Source organism: Triturus cristatus, chromosome 2_1 (genome assembly GCF_964204655.1).
Source record: "Triturus cristatus chromosome 2_1, aTriCri1.1, whole genome shotgun sequence".
Taxonomy (NCBI): domain Eukaryota; kingdom Metazoa; phylum Chordata; class Amphibia; order Caudata; family Salamandridae; genus Triturus; species Triturus cristatus.
The window spans coordinates 31,270,787-31,292,254 of NC_140581.1; the positions used below are offsets into that span (position 1 = coordinate 31,270,787).

General features: G+C 55.4%; 1 protein-coding gene across 7 annotated transcripts in view; it reads left to right on the forward strand.

Moving 5' to 3' along the window:
* Positions 1–2,087: 2,087 nt before the first annotated feature.
* LOC146863653 (putative E3 ubiquitin-protein ligase HERC1) overlaps positions 2,088–21,468 on the forward strand; it is a 1,482,062-nt gene continuing 1,462,681 nt past the window's right edge. For 5 of the 7 annotated variants that reach the window (XM_085627735.1, XM_085627741.1, XM_085627742.1 and 2 more), the window contains exon 1: positions 2,531–2,763. The gene's annotated coding sequence lies outside the window, so the exon portion shown is untranslated. Of the gene's footprint in view, positions 2,467–2,530; positions 2,764–21,468 lie in introns of those variants that run through there. The other 2 variants (XM_085627737.1, XM_085627739.1) reach the window with 2 other exon arrangements.

Sequence of the window (21,468 nt, forward strand, 5' to 3'; positions counted from 1 at the left end):
TTATCTACAGAGACATAGTGTGAATCATTAAAGAATTTAAAAGACGTCTCCAACAAGCACAAGAGATGCCACCTAAAAACATATCACTCAAGATCTGACATAGAAGCTAAACTACTCCAAATGCAAATGTGGGAAAATGAACGAGAGATACAATTCCTGTGCACCTTTTGTGATTTGAGATCCGCAAAAAAAAGTGGAGTGTCGCAGCACGCAAGACAAGTGCACCCAAAAGCACAAAATGATGCTGGACTCTCGGATGTAGCAAGCAGCAAACCTACAACACTGTGGTAAAAAGATGAAATATTGTTGATAATTGAATTGTAAAAATTATATGAAAACAAAAGTAATATTAATGTACTCTAATCAATCAAAAAACTGTATTAGAATAAGAAACATAGTCTCAAAATTACAATCAATTTAAAAACATACACGGAATTACTACATTAAAATGCATGCTATTGCGAACACGAACTATAATGTTTAAAAAAGAACCAATAGCAAAACTGGTTGCAAAATCCTTTAGCATCTGCAGGAAAAGAAGGACTGGTCTATATCACCTGAAATGATGGGCTTTCAAAATAAAGCGGTACAAAAGGGGGTGGTGATGGACAGAGTATCAGAACCAATCAAACACTCACACCCAGTCAACAGATCTGAGTTTGATCCATCACCGTTCTTTAGCCCACTCTGCCACCCCAGTTCAGACATGGCCATATGCAAATCAGTCTGACCCTGTGCCTCATGGGAACAGTCCAGCCCAAACTGCTAAGCCATGCCTTCCCTGGACCGGAAACAAGCTTCCTAGGACCGGTTTCTGGCACTGTTGTTTTTGCATTTGTCACCCCGAGTGGGACGGGTATGCTCAGACGTGAGTCCCGTGCTCTCCATGCCACTGGAATCAAGCTATCCTGGCTGAAGAGGGGTGAAACCCCGAAACAGGTCCTAGGATGCTTGTTTCCAGTCCAGGGAGGACCTGGCTTGGCAGTTCGGGCTGGACTGTTCCCATGAGGCACAGGGTCAAGACTGATTTGCATATGGCTGGGTTCAAACTGGAATGGCATGGGGAGCAAAAAAACGATGGATTTAGGCCCAGATCTCTGTACTGGGGTGAATGTATGACATTGTTCTGCATTCTGTCCATCAATTGTTGTTTTGGGGCTTTCAAAATAGGCATGGGATGTAGCGAGGTATGCTCAACATAATATATACAAAAAATGCAAAATGTAGTAAGGCTTGGGAAGAAACACCATCGCAGGGACACATATGTGAAGACTCTCTCCACGCCCGATACTGTCCCACGGGACAGCCGAGCAGGACGCCCACAGCAACGCCCAGTGCACGCCACTTCAACGCAGATACCTACGTGAAAGGGTTCCATATTTACAAAGCAGCGTTAGGCCACAAAAAGCACCCAGGGGTTTTGAAGCCAAGTCTTAGCCTCTGAAATAATCAGACCAGGTTTTGTGTCGAGGAACAACCCCTCCTTGAGGCAGGTGCAAGAAGGAAAGGTGTTTTTCTCTCTCCCTACGTTTCATGCATGGCACGTGGGGTGCACGGTGCAGCGCACGTCCTATGTGTAAAATGTTTCTACGCAGAGGATTTTTTTTTTTTGTAAACTTACCACCAACTTGTATATTTATAAAGCAGGCACTGAAGGGTATCTTGGTGGTGAAATAACAGATGTTCCTTCCGACTCAGTTATATATACCTTGTAAGGATGAAAGGCTGATTGGGCCCTCCAGGATTTGGACCTGTGACCAAGAGGTGACGCACAGATTCCTACAGTGAAAGCATTAGTCCGCCGACCACACAGCATGCCATGCAGTGCGCCGGGTCTGTCCTGGGTGCCGCGCTGGGAGCCAGGCTCCCATGGGTGCCCACTCTGTGTTAGTGCACTTGGCCTGTGGGTGCCAGGGCTGGCAGGGCGCCACATGCTGACGCAGTGGTTTATTTCTTGCAGGGGACTAGTGTAAACTGACCTGTGTTGAGGGGGGGGAGGCTGAGGTGGGGCCTGACCCTAAGCATGTGTGCCGCATTTAACGCTGGCAAACTTGGCATCGGGTTTCTGATTAGAGGCGCAGCCGGGCAGGGCAGGTTGGGACTTGGCCTGGGCTCCCCTACCCCCTGAACATACAGAACCTGCTGTGACCCCAGAGGCTTGGCCTGTGCCCGGAAGGCTCGGCGAGGGACCCCTGGAGACAAGCAGTACCCACACTGGCTGGCAGTGTGTCTGACGGTCGCCCAGGAGCCGGGACTGGGCAGGTGGGGGCCTGACTGTGCCTGGAAGCCTCTACGTGCCCCCCCCTCCCCCAATAGACAGGACCCACCCTGGCTGTGGTCCCAGAGGAGCCGGGGCAGGGCAGGTGGTGGGCCTGACTGTGGCTGGAGGGCTCTGCGAGGGCACCCCCGCCCCCTGTAGGCACACAGTACCCACCTGGCTGGCAGTGTGCCTGACTGACCTCCCAGGTGAGGGCCTGGCCTCGGGGGGAGGGGGGGCTGGGAGGAGGGGAGGGGGAGTGGGCACCCTAGCCCCGTTGAAGAGACAGATCCACCCTTACTGGCAGCCTGACGGGCCTCAGAGGTGGAGCTCGGTCTGGGCAGGTCGGGGCCTGACTGTGGCTGGAGGGCTCTGCCAGGGCACCCCCGCCCCCTGTAGACCCACAGTACCCTCCCTGGCTAGCAGCCTGACGGGCCTCTGGGGCCTTTATTCACAGAGGGGCCACAGAGCGAGAGAGGCAGGGAGCAGACGGCGCACATCACAAGGTAAGGAACGGGCAGGAGTGAAACTGAAAATATTCGCCTTTTATGTGGAGTACGAGTTACTACGGACCACCGCCGAGTGCCCAGAATATGGGATATACTGGCACTGAGCGCGCGGGGATGATGTGATTGCCCAGGGTCACACAGTGTCGCACGAGAGCTGAGCAGAGAGAGTGCCTGCGGGCGGAAATATTGCACTCCCGGGCCAAGGGGTTGGCACACTAGTATATGAAGGCAATTAATATATGTAAGACCTGGGGTCTCCAGGCCCTAAGGGGGTAACGTGACACGAGCGGCTGGGGCACGCAAAGGCTTGCGTGTAAAGCGACCATACAACACGCACATCCACTGAAGCCAGCAACGCACACAATAAGGGACGCCACACTGTAGAGATTTATGCAAATACTCAAGTTTATCCAAGCAGTTCGAGATAAATGCAGTTCATGAGATAACAATGCAATTCATAAGATACAAATGCACTTCATGAGATATAAATGCAGTTAATAAGATATACGTGCAGTTCATGAGATGACAATGGCAATTCACTTATGTCAGCGTTTTTATCCGCCAGCACCATATTCACCAGTATGCTATTCATCAGGATGTTATTCCCCAGTATGTTTCCTGCAGGCTCTAGGCCACCCCTGTATATCTTACTCCCCGTGGTAGGGTTTGGGGGATTGTAGCGCCACTCCTGGGGGCGTGCAGGGACCCAGGGCAGACCTCGCGGACCTACCGCTACCTTGGTTACCTGTAGCGCCTCAGTGGCGATCACCGCGCTCTACGCGCTAAGCGGGCCTCGTACACCTCGGGACAAATCTGACGAACACCTTCCGAGCAAAGCATTAGAACATAGCGCCACTCGTAACCAGCACGCAGTGCATGCTTCAGAGCAGAGCCTTAGAACATAGCGCCACTCGTAACCAGTAAGCAGTGAATACTTCAGCACTGAGCATTAGAACATAACGCTACTCGTAATCAGTAAGCAGTGAATACTTCAGCACTGAGCATTAGAACATAACGCTACCCGTAATCAGTAAGCAGTGAATAATTCAGAACGGAGCACTTCTCGGAGCACAACGATTTTTACGGAGTGCGCCTCTCGCACTCCGGTGCAGTTCGTGGGGCACAGCGCTCCTTGACAGTCTTGCAGAAAAAGGGGGCAATCCCTCGGAGGGGTCACAGTTCTGGGTTAACGGGGGACTCCCACGGAGAGGGAACCAGGGTCGCAGGGTGCGGTGCCGCTCCCGGTCGATAGGGGGCGCACCGGGGTCCTTCCCAAGCCTCCCGGCTTACCTTGATCACGACGTCTTGAGGCGTCTATCCCAGCCACGGCCTCACGCACTTCTCGCAGCAGCTGCAACGGCAGCGACGGGGCCCCGGGCTTCTCCGCGGGCCTCGCCTCGATGAGGGGCACTCGTCCGGTCTCCGGGCCGCAGCAGTGAGCGCGCTTCAGCCTCCACGTCACAGGGGGGGCTCAAATTAAGCTGGGGAGCTCCGCGCTCAACGGAGCACGCTGCCTGGATCCCAGGCCAGGTCAGGGAGCGCAGGGGTCACAGCGCTAAGACCTGGTTGATCCTCAGCGATACCACAATGGGTTAGGTAGGTAGTGTCAAGGTTCAGTCTGGACACGCAGTCTCAGCATTCAGTTCCTGCAATCAGTTGCTCTAGAAAGTCTTGATGGCGCAGATGTCTCTGGCGCCCTTAAGGGGTTCTGTTACAGGGGGGTAGGGAGTGAGTTGGCGACTAGGTCCTTCCTAGTCAGGCTGGGCAGAGGTTCTCTGGGTCCTCCTACTGCTGGGCAAGATCAGTGGGTTTCACAGGATCCCTCACTCACTTAAGAGGCAGCACCTAAATCCTGTCACTCTCAGAGGCATAAGTCCCTGGCTAGGCCCTACCGCCTACACTCCTGGTGGATTCTCCAGCTCTGCTTTACCCCACTGGTCAACTGACTACAAAAAGTTCCCTCCCTCACTTAAGTAGCCCTAGGTCAGGTGACCTCTAGCCAAGGCGGCAAAAGAAAAACCACACCTCCCTTCTAGAAGGTTCCAGCACATTCCAGGAGCTTCCCCATTCTACCTATGGGACAAAAAAGGCGGGCTGGTGTCGCAACATTCTTGTGGGGTTCCAGCCAGCTCCTGGCAGCTAGGGTGCTACTATGAAAGACCACTCTGCAGTAGCAGAGGTCTGTGGCAGCCATCTTGGAAGAAGGGAGCACCTGCACCTTAACACTGATTGGCAATGAAAAGGCGCCCGGAGACCTAGTCCAACATAAATATGAGGGTGGAAAAAATGAGGCACGATCAAAAATAGATGGGGAGACCACCCTAGGGCTGACAGGTCCAACAATATATGATGAGAAAATGCAATAAAAAGTCAAACATTGTCTGTCCGTAATAGGACTTCCACCGCTGGAATACATAATGACTCTTTATTTAATGTTTATAAATAGGGTTGTGTATGTCGCTGGGTGCCTGCCGTGCGGCTTCACAGCACGTGCTCGGCAAACAGCACAATCAACAACAGACCGGTGTGAAGTGTGTACAAGAGGGCTTTAATGTGCCCGGTTTGAAGTGATGAATAGTGCAGCAGGTGACAATATTTCACAAGCCTCACCATTGACAGCGAACTGATGCATAGAATCCGAAAGCACCAGCCCCCCAGGCGCACACCGGCCCCCCCCATGGATGGAGCACCTTCCCTCCTCTAGAGTTGCGCGTGCCATGCAAACATGAGCCCGAGCCCCCCAGACGCACACCCACCCCTTCCTATGGATGGAGCGCCTTCCCACCTGTAGAGTTGCGCGTGCCATGCAGACATGAGCCCCTGCCCCCCAGGCGCACACCCGCCCCTCCCCATGGATGGAGCGCCTTCCTGCCTGTAGAGTTGCGCGTGCCATGCAGACATGAGCCCCAGCTCCCCAGGCGCACACCCGCCCCTCCCTATGGATGGAGTGCCTTCCCGCCTGTAGAGTTGTGCGTGCCATGCAGACATGAGCCCCTGCCCCCCAGGCGCACACCCGCCCCTCCCCATGGATGGAGCGCCTTCCCGCCTGTAGACTTGCGCGTGCCATGCAGACATGAACCCCAGCCCCCCAGCCGCACACCCACCCCTCCCCATGGACGGAGCGCCTTCCCACCTGTAGAGTTGCACGTGCCATGCAGACATGAGTCTCAGCTTCCCAGGCGCACACCCGCCCCTCCCCATGGATGGAGCACCTTCCCGCCTGTAGAGTTGCGCATGCCATGCAGACATGAGCTCCAGCCCCCCCAGGCGCACACCCGCCCCTCCCGATGGATGGAGCGCCTTCCTGCCTGTAGAGTTGCACGTGCCATGCAGACATGAGCCTGCCCCCGGCGCACACCCGCCCCTCCCCATGGATGGAGCGCCTTCCCGCCTGTAGAGTTGCGCGTGCCATGCAAACATGAGCCCCAGCCCCCCAGACGCACACCCACCCCTTCCTATGGATGGAGCGCCTTCCCGCCTGTAGAGTTGCGCGTGCCATGCAGATATGAGCCTCAGCCCCCCAGGCGCACACCCGCCCCTCCCCATGGATGGAGCGCCTTCCCGCCTGTAGAGTTGTGCGTGCCATGCAGACATGAGCCCCAGCCCCCCAGGCGCACACCCGCCCTCCCCATGGATGGAGCGTCTTCCCGCCTGTAGAGTTGCGCGTGCCATGCAGACATGAGCCCCAGCCCCCGGCGCACACCCGCCCCTCCCCATGGATGGAGCGCCTTCCCACCTGTAGAGTTGCGCGTGCCATGCAGACATGAGCCCCAGTCCCCCAGGCGCACACCCGCCCCTCCCCATGGATGGAGCTCCTTCCTGCCTGTAGAGTTGCACGTGCCATGCAGACATGAGCCCCAGCACCAGCCCCGGGCGCACACCCGCCCCTCCCCATGGATGGAGCGCCTTCCCACCTGTAGAGTTGCACGTGCCATACAGACATGAGCCCCAGCCCCCCAGGCGCACACCCGCCCCTCCCTATGGATGGAGCGCCTTCCCCACTGTAGAGTTGTGCGTGCCATGCAGACATGCTGGAAGAGACGTGCAGTTTGTGCAGCTTTATTCAAGTTGACCGCGCCTTTTCCCCTGGACCTATCGGCACCATGTCCCTTTTCTTAGACTCAATGTTCCTTCTTCTTCGTCAAATAATGATAAGTCTGACTCTGAGTCTGCCATGGACCCCCAGTGACCGCTCCCCCGCAGCAACTGCTACTGGTCTTCTTGCCTGCCCCACCACTGGTGACTGAGAGCCAGACTCATCATTATTTGGCACAACGCAGCGAGATGACTTACTGCGCTGCGTTGAATGGAGAGCAGGAATGCACCATGTAGGAAGAGATGATCCTGCTAGCATGGTTACCCGCAGTTTTTGCCTGGTGTTTATTTAATTTATTTAGTGCATTTTTATGAAGCGCGGACATTACCCAAAGGTGTCAGAGCGCTGTACAATAGAGCTAGTTACGTTACAAGAGAAAAGTGGTACAAAATAGAACATTACACAGACTAAAAATGAAGGGTACACAAACACAAAATCCAACACAGCACACAGGGGTGAGGAATGTACAGGAAAAAATACAAATTTACAATGAAGAGCGAACTTCAGAGAGGGGCCTGAGTATGAAAGTATTAGTTCTGAAAGTGTCTTTGAAAGAGAAGAGATTTGAGTTCAGCTTTGAAGATCCGGGTAGAGGAGGTGGCACGGAGCCATGGGGGAAGTGAGTTCCATATTCTCACCGCATTGCCTGAGAAGGATTGTGCCATCGATCTTTCCCTTTTGAAGACGGGGGGCTCAAGCAGAAACTTTTCTGCATTGCGAGAGGGTCGAGAGCCTCCGGACAATTTCAATTTATTTGCCAGGTAACGAGGGGAGGACGTGTGCAAGGCTTTGTGTGTGATGCAGGCAGTTTTGTAAATAGATCTTGCCTCGATTGGAAGTCATTGAAGAGAGGACAGGATAGGAGTGATGTGGTCGCTTCGTTTAGACCCTGAAATGAAGTGAGCTGGTGAATGGAGGATGGATTTGAGAGGGGAGAGGTGGGATTTGGGTAGGCCCGTCAGAAGAGAATTGCAATAATCCAGTCTTGAGAGAACCAGAGATTGTACCAAGGTTTTTAAGTCTTTCTCCGGGAAGAACCGACGGATCCCCCATAGAAGGCCCAACTGGTACCGTGCGTTCTTGGCAATAGAGTTGATGTGGGAGATTAAGTTGAGTCTTTTGTCAAGAATGACACCCAGGGATTTAGCGCAGTCGACAATGATGGGTTTGTTGTTGAGCAGGTTCAGCTGATCCATCCACGATTGAACAGGAGGAGGAGAGAGAGAGGTCGGAAGGAGGATGAATTCAGTTTTGGCGGAATTTAGAATGAGTTGGTGAGCTAACATCCAGTTGTGGATGGAGTTGAGAGTAGAGTCGAGTAAAGAGAGATCGTGTGCGGAAGACACCTTGAGGTAGATTTGAGTGTCATCCGCATAAAGATGGTAATGAATCCCAGATTTGCTTAGGAGGTTCCCTAATGGTTCCAGGTAGAGATTAAACAGAGTGGGTGCCAGGATAGAACCTTGAGGGACACCTTGACCTACAGCCAATGGAGATGAAAGACTGTTCGCCATCTTAATCATTTGGGATCTGTCTGAGAAGAAAGAGACAAACCATTTAAGCACTGTGCCATCCAATCCCATTCTCTGTTGAACAGTGTTGAGGAGGGTGCTATGATTAACAGTGTCAAAGGCTGCAGAGAGGTCTAGAAGAATCAGAAGGCACTATTCCCCGGAGTCGAGTATATGCAACGCATCATCAATCACTAGCAGCAGGGCTGTTTCAGTGCTGCAATTTTGGATGAAGCCAGATTGGAAAACACCGAGGAGATTATTGTCCATAATATGTAGGGAAAGTTGTTTCGCAAAACATTTTTCAGTGATTTTCGAAAGAAAAGGGAGGTTGGTGATTGGGCGGAAGTTGTTGAGGTTGGTTGCATCAGCGGAGGTTTTTTTTTAGAAGAGGGGTAACCTGTCCTGATTTAGGGACAACAGGGAGGGAGCCTTGGCTGAGGAAGAGATTAACTAGCCCGGTCCAGTAAGAGAGAGTATGGGTGAAGAAATCGATGGCGATGATGCTAGGGATGGGGTGAGAAGAGTGGTTGGATGGTTTGGTTTCAAGGATGCATTGAGGAGGTCATCTTCTGAGGTGACGTCAAAGTATTGCCAGGTGACTAAGGATTTCCGCTCCTCAAAGGGGGTGGGGTGGTCGACTTGATCCACCAGTGCTTTGACCTTTTCATCAAAGAAAATGGCGAAATCGGCTGCTTTCTTTGTGGAGTCCTCGGGCTTAGTAGTTAGGGGAGAACAGTTTGGGTTTTTGATGAGGTCAAAGAGTTTTTTGGGTCTGTTTTTGGCTGAGTCGAGGAGGGATCTGAAATAGGATGCTTTTTGATGGAAGATGTGGTTGTGGTATTTGGATCTTTCTGAACGTAGCAGAGAGAGATTGAAGGTAGGAGATTTTCTCCAATGTTTCTCCAGGATTCTAAGGTTTTTCCTTTCATTGTAGAGCGCTTTATTGAACCAAGGAGCTGAGGGGGTGTGTCTTTTCCTTTTGCTTTGGAGTGGAGCGACATTGTCGATTTCAACTGCTAGGACTGAGAGGCACTGAGTGGTGAGAGCGTTGACATCCACGTTAGGGTCAAGTCTAGGAAGTGACCGCATAGCAGAGTCACAAAAAGTGTCAAGATCAATGTTTTTAGTGTTGCGGAACCAGGTAGTAGCTCTTTTAGGTTGGCCGAGAGTTATAACATGCGAAAGATGAAAACGGAAGGGAACGAGGAAGTGGTCAGACCAGTCTACATGGATAGGGGGAGCAGTAGTCAACAGGTCTGCTTTGGATATGACAAGATCCAGAATTGAGCCCTTGGAATGAGTGGTTTCCGAGCAATGTTGGAAGAGATCGTTGGCTGAGAGAAAGGTGGCAAGCTTGTTGGCAGCCGAGTCTTCGAAAGAGCCCCAATGGAGATTAAAGTCACCCAGGAAGATCTGTCAGTCACTTTGAGAAAATTGGTCACTGATGAAGTCAGTGAGTTCCTCCACAAAGGAAGAGCAGTTACCGGGCGGGTGGTAGATGGCATGGAATCTAAAGGGTGAACCATGATGTATTTGAAGTTCTAGGGATAGGCATTCGAATGTACGGAAAAGGGTGGTAGGGAAGGCTTTCATCTGAAGAGAATTCCTGAAGATGATAGCGACACCGCCCCCAATTTTGTCTGATCTGTCATTTCTGAGGATAGAGTAGTCAGTGGGTACCAGAAGATCAAACAAAGTATGAGAGGAGTCATTAAACCAGGTCTCAGTGAGGAAAAACATGTCAAGATTCTGGAGGGTGATAATGTCAGAAATTTCCAATTTGTGTTTGGTTGCAGATCTGCAGTTGTGGAGCAAGCAGTGCAGCTCTGATGCAACTGTTTTCGTGACAGGGGTGTTAGGGCTGTTAAGGGAGATAGGGATAAGATTCTTGAATGAGGGTGGCCGGTAAGAGGGAGGCTGGTAGGTTCTGACAGAGGAGATGGTCTGAATAGTGCACTGCGTAGAATTAATGGGAGATGAAGGTAGAGGGGGAGTGACGCTGGTGGTCTTGTAGCTGGCTAGTAAGTTGGAGATGTCTGTAGAGGACAGGCTGTGGTTTGCTTTATTGGGGCGCGGGAGCACGGAACTCCTCGGGAGGGTATTAGGGAAGGGGGACATCTTGGCGCTTAAAAGTGAGATGGACGCTACAAGCTGGGAAATGGAAGAGATGAGAGAATCAAGTTTATTTTCTAGGGAGAGGAGAGCTGAGCACGGAGTGTTGGGTGGCTTGATGGATAAGGGTTGGAGTGCGGAGGGTGAGGGGGGACGGGTGGGGGAACGGGATAAGGGAGGTGGTGCAGAGGGTGATTGAGGACGGGGAGTGATGGATGAGTGGTAAATGGGAGGGACTGAGGGAGGCCGGGGCAAGGTGGGGGAGGGGGAAAAGGGAGGAAGTGCAGAGAAAGAAGGAGGGAGGGGAGGGGTGGGGGAATGGGTGGGGAGTTGGGGAGCAAAGGGTAGAAGGTGGGGAGAGATGGTGGGCGATAGGAGAGGATGATAAAACAGAGGTGGGAAGAGAAATATTGTTACTGGTGTTGAACAGAGGGGAAGAGTAGAGATCATAAATAAGGTTGAAGAGTCGGAAGGGGGTCAAATGAAGGCCAATGGTAAGGGGAGAAGAGAGGAGAAGAGGCTGAACAGGGAGGGGAGGACAGGGGGTGAGATGAATGCCAAAGCTACGTGGAGAGGAGAGGGTGCTGTACAAGGGGGGGAGAGAAGGGGATCCAAGGAAGGCCAGAAGTATGGGGAGAAAAGAGAGGAAGGTGCTGGACAAGTACTGTAAGTTATGAACGGTAATTGAAGGGGGACAGGCAACAGGTGGAGTGAGGGGGAGACGAGGAAGGAATTGTCGAGGAAGGAGACATGGTTAGGAAGCACAGGAAGAGTGAGGGGAGGTTGAAGAGAGAAGGGAGGTGGAAGAGAAGAATTAAGGGGACGGGGACAGGGAAGAGCGGAAAGGGATGAGGTGAAAGGGGGAGGGAAGGGGGAAGGTAAGGAAAGCTGATTGGTAGACCAGGTTGTAAGACAGGTGGAATAATAAGGGGGGAGGTTGGTTGGATTAGGGGGGAGGAGAAAGCGTCAGAGAATCGGGCAGGTGCAGGGCCGGGAGGGGGAGTGGATGCCGGAGGCAAGGTAGAAGAACTAGGGGGAGGAACCAATTGGGAAGAGGGAGGGGTGGGAGGGGAGGGAGCAAAGGAAGGGGGGAACAAAGAGTAGGCCTGTGACTCCCGGGAACGCGGCCTGATCAAGTATTGGGGAGTCAGGGGGGAAGAAAAGGAGAAAGGAGATGAGGTGGTGTCAGTGGGTCTTTAACTAGTCTGACTGGGTGTAGGAAAGTGCCCCTTTTTGCATGGTTGCCCCCACTTTTTGCCTGATGTTGATGCTCTTTGACTAAGTGTGCCCTGGGTTCCTGCCAACCAGGTACCCAGGGCCTATGTCCTTTCCCTAATTCTGTACTGTTGCACACCCAAATTGACAACTCTCTGGCCACATATAGGTCCCTTGTAAGAGGTACCATAGGTACCAAGGGCACTGTGACCAAGAAAGGCCTCTAAGGGTTGCAGCACTTGTTGTGTGCCACCCTTGGAGGTCCTGTACCCTTACACACACACACTGCCTTTGCAGGCTGCATGTTTTGGTGCAAAACAAAGTGAAGAGTCGACAAGACACACATACCTGTGTGCCACGCCTACAACCCACTGCCTATGGCATAGGTCAGCCACCCCTCTAGCTGGGTGCACTATGCTACTTGCGAGGGTACACGTGCATGAGCCCTATACCCCTACAGTGTCTAAGTCCATTATTAGACATTGTGAGTGCAGTAAAGCCATAAAGAGTATATGGTTTGGGAGTTTATCATTATGAACTCCACAGCACCATAATGGCCTTGCTGAAAACTGGGAAGTTTAATATCAAACTTCTCAGCACATTAAACCCACAGTGATGCCAGTGTGGGATTTAATGTAAAATGCACTTAGAAATGCCCCCTGAAAAATGACTTGACTCTAGCGTCTTGGCTGAATGGCTGCTCGTCTGTTGCCACTCCCAGACATGTTTCTGGACCCCTGGGTCGAGAACCTCCCACTCTCAGAGCCCTGAAACAAAGCACATCCCGGGCAGAGTGCCAAGCCTCTTCCTCCAGGATGGGCAGGGTCCGCAAAGGGGAAGCTTCAAAGGCTTGCAGCCTTTGTTAGCTACTCCACCCATTTGCTGCTCCCAGCAACTGGACCCCACCGGTTCTGACACCCACTTGGGGCGGGAGAATCAGCTGGAAAGCCAAGATAGGAGGAGAGGTTTGCCCACCTTTGCCAACCCCACCCCTCCGGTGGGGCAGGCAACACGAAACACAACTCTCAGTCCCCTTCATCTTGAATATGCAGCCAACCAGAGTCAGTTTTATGCCCCCTCCCACTGGAGAGTGGCATAATAGGGGGTGTACCCACCCCAAGGAAGGGACCCATTGGCCCCAACCTTTACCTACCTGAAACGCCCCTAAATTTAGTATTTAGGGGCACCCCTGAACTTTGCCTCCTCAGACAAGAAGATACAAGAAGAAGAAGGACCGAAGAGCCATGCTGAAGGAAGAAGAGGAGGACACCAACTGACTTGGCCCCAGCCCTACCGCCCTGTCCTGACCTCGACCTGCTCCAGCGAAATCCAGGTGTGTCCTGCATCGAGCAGGCCCCCAGAACCTGGAGGACCTGCCCTGCCTTCCCCAACCAGACTTTGTCTCCTGTGAGCACTGATGTGCTCACCAACAGACTCTGACTCAGGCCAAATCCGGGAGTCTGCACCACTCCGCACCTGACGGCCACGGCCCGAGTTCGAGTGCCCCAACACCACAAGGAGGTCTCCCAGGCAATCCTGACCTGTGTTCTGGTGATCCCTGACCTGCCTCAAGTCTCCCAACGATGCCTGCAGACCCTTTCTGGAGGATCCACCCTGACCGCGACCGGAGCAGTATGAAAAACCAAACGCTAAAACACACCCCTGCACCCAACGCCCCACGGCCTTTGATGGCCCAAACAACAGTGTCCCAGCATCCCTCGACATCCCAACTTACCTCTCCAACCGGTGGTCGCCTCCAGAAGTATGTTCGTCCCCGAGCCTGCAGTGTTTGTTGCAACTGGAGAATCCCCATTGAAAACAACACGGCACCTGACATCAAAACAGCACCCTGCACCCGCCCGCCGCTGTGGGTGCACTTTGTGTGCTAACTCGACCCCCCCTTTGCCCTGAGCCTAAGTCCAGGAGCGTTGCTCTCACAACCTTGTGGCCTGCTTGTGAGCAGCCACCAACTGGAGGTCCCTTATCCCCCATTAAATAACATTGGGCCTCAACTCTCTGCACCCGGCCGTCCTAGTGCCACTGAGGGTGTAACGAGAGTTCATCCTTGACCCTGGGGGAACCCTTGTTTTAACCCCAGAAACCCCAAACCTTACCTGTAAACCGATAACTTAATTTCCTCCCATAGTATTGCATTGACTGCTTTTCTGTAAATTACGTTCTAAGTGTGGAGTTGGAAATCCTATGAAAAATCAAACTGCATTACTTACCTTTATCCAGGAAATGTCCCAGTGTGGTATCTAAGTATACCACACTGAGTGCAAAAAATAATCTGAAAAGTAGCCTAAAAAGTAATTTCTATTGTAACTGTTGGAAGGCGTTCCCCGGGGAGGCTACGGAATGCGTTCCTGACCACCCGGAGGCCCACCTTTCCCAGAGTTAGGCCGAGCAAGAGCGGGGAGGCCCTTCCTGGAAGGGTCTCGTACCTAGGATCGCACACGCTGCGCTTACTCTCTTCAGATAGAGGGACACCACACAGTAATTCGTTGTAAGACAATAGACTTTTATCGTTAGTGGTCAGGGATCTTTATGATCCGGAAGGCAGGTGCAGAATTGATGCCACAAGCGGCAGCGGTCTCGTGATGAGGGGAAAGGGGTAGCGGAAAAGTCTTTGCTTCAGTGTCTCTGCGAGGTATCCGGCGCACAGCTCTCAATCCTCGAGCTGAGGGGATGTTGCTTCTCTCGGCAATCTCTGCCGTTTCTCTTGGAGGAGCGGGCCGCGAGTCACTCAGCAGGCACCGGAGGTTCGTAGTTCGGGGAGCCGCGACGGTGTCAGCAGGGCTCAGATGGTTCAGGGTTCGGGGAGCCGCGACAGCGTCAGCAGGGCTCAGATGGTTCAGAGTTCGGGGAGCCGCGACAGCGTCAGCAGGGCTCAGATGGTTCAGAGTTCGGGGAGCCGCGACAGCGTCAGCAGGGCTCAGATGGTTCAGAGTTCGGGGAGCCGCGACAGCGTCAGCAGGGCTCAGATGGTTCAGAGTTCTTCGGTTCGGGGAGGGATCGAGCAGCGACCAAGTCAGCAGGCTCTCGTCAGTCCAGTTCTTCTCTGCTCTCGTCCCTTCAGCACCCCTTGTTATACTCCCCCTCCTCTTTGAAGTCCGGAGTCCTCGCGGAGAGGGGTCTGGTGCCTGGGGGGTGGTGTGTCGGGGTTTCCTGTCGCTCGGCCCTTTGATCTGTTCAGGTGGGTCCGGGAGAGACTCCAGACACCCAGCGGGCGAGGCGCCTGCTCCCCGGGAGCCTGGTGGTCGATCGAAACCTCCCTCGGGGGAGAGACCAGAGGTGTGACAGGATCGGCACCTCTCGGTCTGGTTTGGGGGGGGGTTTCGCTCTCCCTCGGCCGGGCATGCGTGCTGGGGATCTGGCCGGCCCTCGGGATGTTGGCCCACGGGAGCCTGAAGGCTGTATCAACGAGGTTCGGCGTGGTGGCAGGGTAGCTTGCTGGTCGGGAGGGCCCACGCCACGAGGCCGGTCTCACACGTGCCCCCCCCAGCTGAAAGGCGGGGAGAACTACCCATCCACTTGGGGGTTCTCCTCGCTGAAGCGGAAGAATCGGGACAGGCCGTCCGCGTTGGCGTGGTCCGTCCCGGGGCGATGTTCCACCGTGAAATCCATCCCCTGGAGGGAGATGGACCAGCGTAGCAGCTTGGGGTTTTCCCCTCGCATCTGCATCAACCACCGCAAGGGTCGGTGATCCGTTTGTACTCGGAAGTGTGTTCCGAACAGGTAGGGCCGTAGCTTTTTGAGGGCCCAGACTACTGCGAAGGTCTCTCTTTCAATGGTGCTCCACCGCTGTTCTCGGGGCAGCAACCTTCGGCTGATGAAGGCTATGGGCCGATCTATGCCCTTGTCGTCGAACTGGGAGAGGACTGCCCCGATGCCGTGTTCCGAGGCGTCCGTCTGGACCACAAACTCCTGGGCGTAGTCGGGTGCTTTGAGCACCGGAGCCGCGCATATGGCGGCCTTTAGGGTGTCGAACGCCTTCTGGCAGGAGGGAGTCCAGTGTACTTTCTTGGGGTGTTTTTTGGAGGTTAGTTCTGTGAGGGGGCCTGCGATGCTGCCATAGTTCTTAATAAACCTCCGGTAGTAACCGGTGAGGCCCAGGAAGGCCCGGACTTCCGTTTGGGTCGTGGGGGGTTCCCATGACAAGATGGCGTCGATCTTCGGCTGGAGGGGGGCGACTTGCCCGCTTCCCACCTGGTACCCCAGATAGGTTACGGAGCCGTGCCCAATTTGACATTTGCTGGCTTTGATGGTGAGGCCGGCCCGGCGCAGAGCCAGCAGGACTTGTCGGAGGTGCTGGAGGTGCTCGGTCCATTGGGAGCTGAATACCGCTATATCGTCGAGGTATGCTGCGCTGAACCCCTCTAGTCCGGACAGGACCCTGTTCACCAGCCGCTGGAAGGTGGCCGGGGCATTCTTCATTCCAAACGGCATCACCCTAAAGCGGTAGTGCCCATCCGGGGTGGAGAAGGCGGAGCGCTCCTTGGCTCCCTCGGTGAGGGCAATCTGCCAGTATCCACTAGTTAGGTCAAAGGTGCTGAGGTAGCGAGCGGCCCCGAGGCGGTCAATGAGCTCGTCGGCACGGGGGATAGGGTGAGCGTCCGCTCGGGTGACCGCATTGAGTCCTCGGTAGTCCACACAAAACCTCAGCTCGGGGGCGACACCCGGGGTAGTCGCTATCGGAACCAGGACTACCGGGCTGGCCCAGGGGCTGTCGGAGGGTTCAATCACCCCGAGGCCCAGCATCTTCGCCACCTCGGTCTGGATGCAGGTTCGGACCCGATCAGGGACCCGGTAGGCCCGGTGTCTCACTGGCGGGCTGTCGCCGGTGTTCACGTCGTGGACACACCAGTTGGTGACTCCAGGGGTTAGGGAGAAGAGGTCCGCGAACTGCCTTACTAGCTGGCGGCAGTCGTCGGACTGTTGGGCTGTGAGGGTGGTTGATAGTCTCACCCCCTCCACGGAACCATCGGTCTCTTTCGCCCCCAGGGGGTCTGGGAGGGGCTCGGTGTCTTCTTCGGCCCCATCGTCGGTGGCCAGGAGTAAACTCAATTCCGTCCGTACAAAGTGGGGTTTGAGGCGGTTCACGTGGAGAACCCGGAGGGGGACTGCACATCGACGAGATAGGTGACTTGGCTCTTCCGCTAGACCACCTTGAATGGTCCAGTCCATTTATCTTGGAGGGCGCAGGGTTTCACCGGGGCCATGACCCAGACTTGTTGGCCCGGCTGAAACTTGACCAGCGTAGCATTCTGGTCATACCAGCGCTTCATCTCTTCCTGGCTAGCCTCGAGGTTCGCCTCTGCGAGTTCTCGGAATTTCCGGGTCTGGTTGCGGAGCGCCAAGATGTATCGGAACACATCCGGAGGGGTCCCCCGGGGAGTCGTTTCCCAACCCTCCTTGACCAGGCTCAGGGGTCCCCGGACGGGGTGTCCATATAGCAGTTCGAATGGGCTGAATCCCAGGGATTTTTGTGGAACCTCCCGGTAGGCGAACAGGAGGCATGGGAGGAGGACGTCCCACCTCCGACGTAGGGGTTCCTCGAGGCCCATGATCATTCCTTTCAGTGTTTTGTTGAAGTGCTCGACTAGGCCGTTCTCTTGGGGGTGGTACGGGGTGGTGAACTTGTACGATACTCCGCACTGTTGCCAGAGGGACCTCATGTATCGGGAGATAAAGTTCGTACCCCGGTCACTCACGACTTCGCGGGGGAACCCCACGCGGGAGAAGATCCCCAAAAAGGCCCGGCCTACCACGGGGGCCGTCACGGTGCGGAGAGGGATGGCTTCGGGGTAACGGGTGGCATGATCCACCAGGACGAGGATGAACCGGTGGCCCTGGGCGGTCTAGGGGTCCAGTGGTCCCACGATGTCGATTCCTACCCGCTCAAAAGGGGTACTGACGACTGGGAAGGGTTGTAGCGGAGCCTTGCGCTTCCCCCCACTCTTTCCGCTGGCTTGGCACGTGGGGCAGGACTTGCAGTGGGCCTCCACATTTGCTCGCATCTTGGGCCAATAGAAGTGGGTGACGAGTCATTGGTAGGTCTTATCTTGGCCTAAGTGTCCGGCCAGGGGTACATCATGGGCCAGGCCCAGGAGGAGACTTCGGAAGCGCAGGGGTACCATTAGTACTCGGGCCGATCCCAACTCGGCCGACTACTGTTCGCTGTACAGGAGGCCGTTCTCCCAGTATACCCAGTGGGTGCCGGTCCGGTCGCCTGCTGCTTGGGCCTCGGCCTGTTGTCGGGGTCCAATGAGGGACGGGCAGGTGGATTGTTCTTGGCAGAATTCTTCACGGGAGGGGCCTCCTTCGCAGTGCCACTGGGCCAGTTCTGGCAGGTCCCCGAGTTCGGTCAGGGTTCGGGGTCGGAAGGCACGGACCCCTCGTCGGGAGCGGTTGTTTCGTCCGGAAGAGGGTCGTTGGCCCCTGGTGGCGCATTCTGGACCTCGGGGATGGTGGCGGTGCTTAGCGGCAGGGCTTCTCCCCCCTCGGAGGAAGGCACTCTGAGAGTCATCGAGCGCGTGGTGGCGCATACCCATTCGGGTAGGCCCATCATCTCGAGATGGGCTCTTCGTTCCACTTGTCCCCACGGGGAATTCTCAAGGTCGTTGCCCAGGAGGCAGTCCACGGGCTGGGAGGTTCTGACCGCCACCTTTAACTTGCCGGTGGCTCCCCCCCATTCGAAGGGGACTAGGGCCATCCGGCAGAGGCTCTCGGAATTGTCTGATGATATGACGGGACAAAAGGCGCCGGGCAGGATCTGATCTTCGGAGACCAGGTGACAATGAACCGCCGTGACACTCGCCCCCGTGTCCCGGAGGCCCTCGATGCGGTGACCGTTGACCGTTACCTGCTGTCGGTACTTCTTCGTGTTGGCGGGCAGGGACGTTCCGGGGACCATCTCCCGGTCCCCTAGGGAGACCAAGGCCATGGCGGCTGGTTCCCATTCTTCTGAGTCTTCCATCTCTTCCCCCAGGGCTACGGAGGCCATTTGTCGAGCCGGCGGGGTTGTTGTGGCGGTTCGCTGGTACATGGGACATTGAGGGTCGCTGGCATAGTGTCCGGTCTGTTGGCAGCGGAAACAGGTGATCCTCACTTGGGGCCCCGGCCTCCCCGGTGGCCCGGTGCTGGCCGGAGGTGGAGCTGGAAAGGGCGGAGGTTGTCCTCTGGGGGGGCTGAGCGGGGATCCCCCCGGGAGTTCCCTTGGCCGGCCTTGATTCCCTCCGCCCCTCTGGCGGGGGGTCCCTGACTGTGGCGACTGTAGTCTCCCACGGGGCCCCCGGAGGCCCGGGTGTTTACCCACCGGTCAGCCTCGACGGCCAGTTTTCGAGGGTCTGTGAGTTTGCTGTCCAGGAGGTGCTGGCGCAGCTCTACAAAGCAATTAGCGGACAAGTGTTCCCATGCGATTAGGTCGAACAGCTCCTCAAAGGTGGAGACCTTGCTGCCCTTGATCCACCCGTCCAAGGCCCGGCTGTAAATGTTCACGTACTCCACCCAGGTGGTACCGGGTATCTTCTTGCAGTCTCTAAACCGTTGCCGGTACATTTCAGGGGTGAGCCCATATCTGGCTACTAGGGCCTCTTTCATGTGACTGTAGGAGTTCATTACCGTGGAGGGCAGGTCCAGCAGGGTATCTCTCCCCTCGCTCAGGAACCAGCCCCACGGCCCAGCCCCCCAGTCTTTCTGCGGGACTCGGTGGGAGGTCATGGCGACTTCGTATGCTTTGAACCATTGCTGGATGTCGTCGTTCTTATAGTATTCTTTCACCACATCTTTGGGGATGTGGACCTTTGGTTCCACGGTGGAGGAGAGGGGTTGGGTTTCCGAGGGTCTGGCCTCCGCATTCTTAGCCTTGAGCTCGATCTCTTTCAGGCTACGTTCGTGCTCCAGTTGGAGTTTTCTTTCTTCGTGTTCTCTTTGTCGTTTCTTTTCCTCGGGTTCTCCTTGTAGGCATAACTGTTCCACCGCCAGCTTTTTTTCGGCCAGTTTTAGCTCTCCTTCGATTTTTAATTTTGCTAATTCTAGTTCGTGGTTGCGACCTCTTTCTCGGTCTGCTAGTTCCTCTGGGGATAGGCCCCCCTCGGGGGCGCCGTTCCTCCCCGGGGTGCTTCGTGGTTCGTTAGGAGGCTCTCCTTCTGTTTGTGTCCTGGGAGTTCCCGCCTCGACCCAGGTTTTTAATGCCCCCTGGAAGTCCTCTTTCGTGCTTAGTCCGGTGGTAGCGATTCCAAGGTCTTTGCAAAATTGTTTCAGTTCTCGGTGCGTATAAGATTCTAACTGGTCCTCTTGGAATGTCGTGCTCGGGTTGGTGCCTGCGGCACCTAGGGAAGTTTCTCCTTCCATTTCTTCTTGGTAGTGCGTCAGCCGTCTACTGCACGATCTCTAGGTGTTGGCTCGGATCCCGTCGCCTGCCTCCAAATGTTGGAAGGCGTTCCCCGGGGAGGCTACGGAATGCGTTCCTGACCACCCGGAGGCCCACCTTTCCCAGAGTTAGGCGGAGCAAGAGCGGGGAGGCCCTTCCTGGAAGGGTCTCGTACCTAGGATCGCACACGCTGCGCTTACTCTCTTCGGATAGAGGGACACCACACAGTAATTTGTTGTAAGACAATAGACTTTTATCGTTAGTGGTCAGGGATCTTTATGATCCAGAAGGCAGGTGCAGAATTGATGCTACAAGCAGCCGCGGTCTCGTGATGAGGGGAAAGGGGTAGCGGAAAAGTCTTTGCTTCAGTGTCTCTGCGAGGTATCCGGCGCACAGCTCTCAATCCTCGAGCTGAGGGGATGTTGCTTCTCTCGGCAATCTCTGCCGTTTCTCTTGGAGGAGCGGGCCGCGAGTCACTCAGCAGGCACCGGAGGTTCGTAGTTCGGGGAGCCGCGACGGTGTCAGCAGGGCTCAGATGGTTCAGGGTTCGGGGAGCCGTGACAGCGTCAGCAGGGCTCAGATGGTTCAGAGTTCGGGGAGCCGCGACAGCGTCAGCAGGGCTCAGATGGTTCAGAGTTCGGGGAGCCGCGACAGCGTCAGCAGGGCTCAGATGGTTCAGAGTTCGGGGAGCCGCGACAGCGTCAGCAGGGCTCAGATGGTTCAGAGTTCTTCGGTTCGGGGAGGGATCGAGCAGCGACCAAGTCAGCAGGCTCTCGTCAGTCCAGTTCTTCTCTGCTCTCGTCCCTTCAGCACCCCTTGTTATACTCCCCCTCCTCTTTGAAGTCCGGAGTCCTCGCGGAGAGGGGTCTGGTGCCTGGGGGGTGGTGTGTCGGGGTTTCCTGTCGCTCGGCCCTTTGATCTGTTCAGGTGGGTCCGGGAGAGACTCCAGACACCCAGCGGGCGAGGCGCCTGCTCCCCGGGAGCCTGGTGGTCGATCGAAACCTCCCTCGGGGGAGAGACCAGAGGTGTGACAGGATCGGCACCTCTCGGTCTGGTTTGGGGGGGGTTTCGCTCTCCCTCGGCCGGGCATGCGTGCTGGGGATCTGGCCGGCCCTCGGGATGTTGGCCCACGGGAGCCTGAAGGCTGTATCAACGAGGTTCGGCGTGGTGGCAGGGTAGCTTGCTGGTCGGGAGGGCCCACGCCACGAGGCCGGTCTCACACGTGCCCCCCCCAGCTGAAAGGCGGGGAGAACTACCCATCCACTTGGGGGTTCTCCTCGCTGAAGCGGAAGAATCGGGACAGGCCGTCCGCGTTGGCGTGGTCCGTCCCGGGGCGATGTTCCACCGTGAAATCCATCCCCTGGAGGGAGATGGACCAGCGTAGCAGCTTG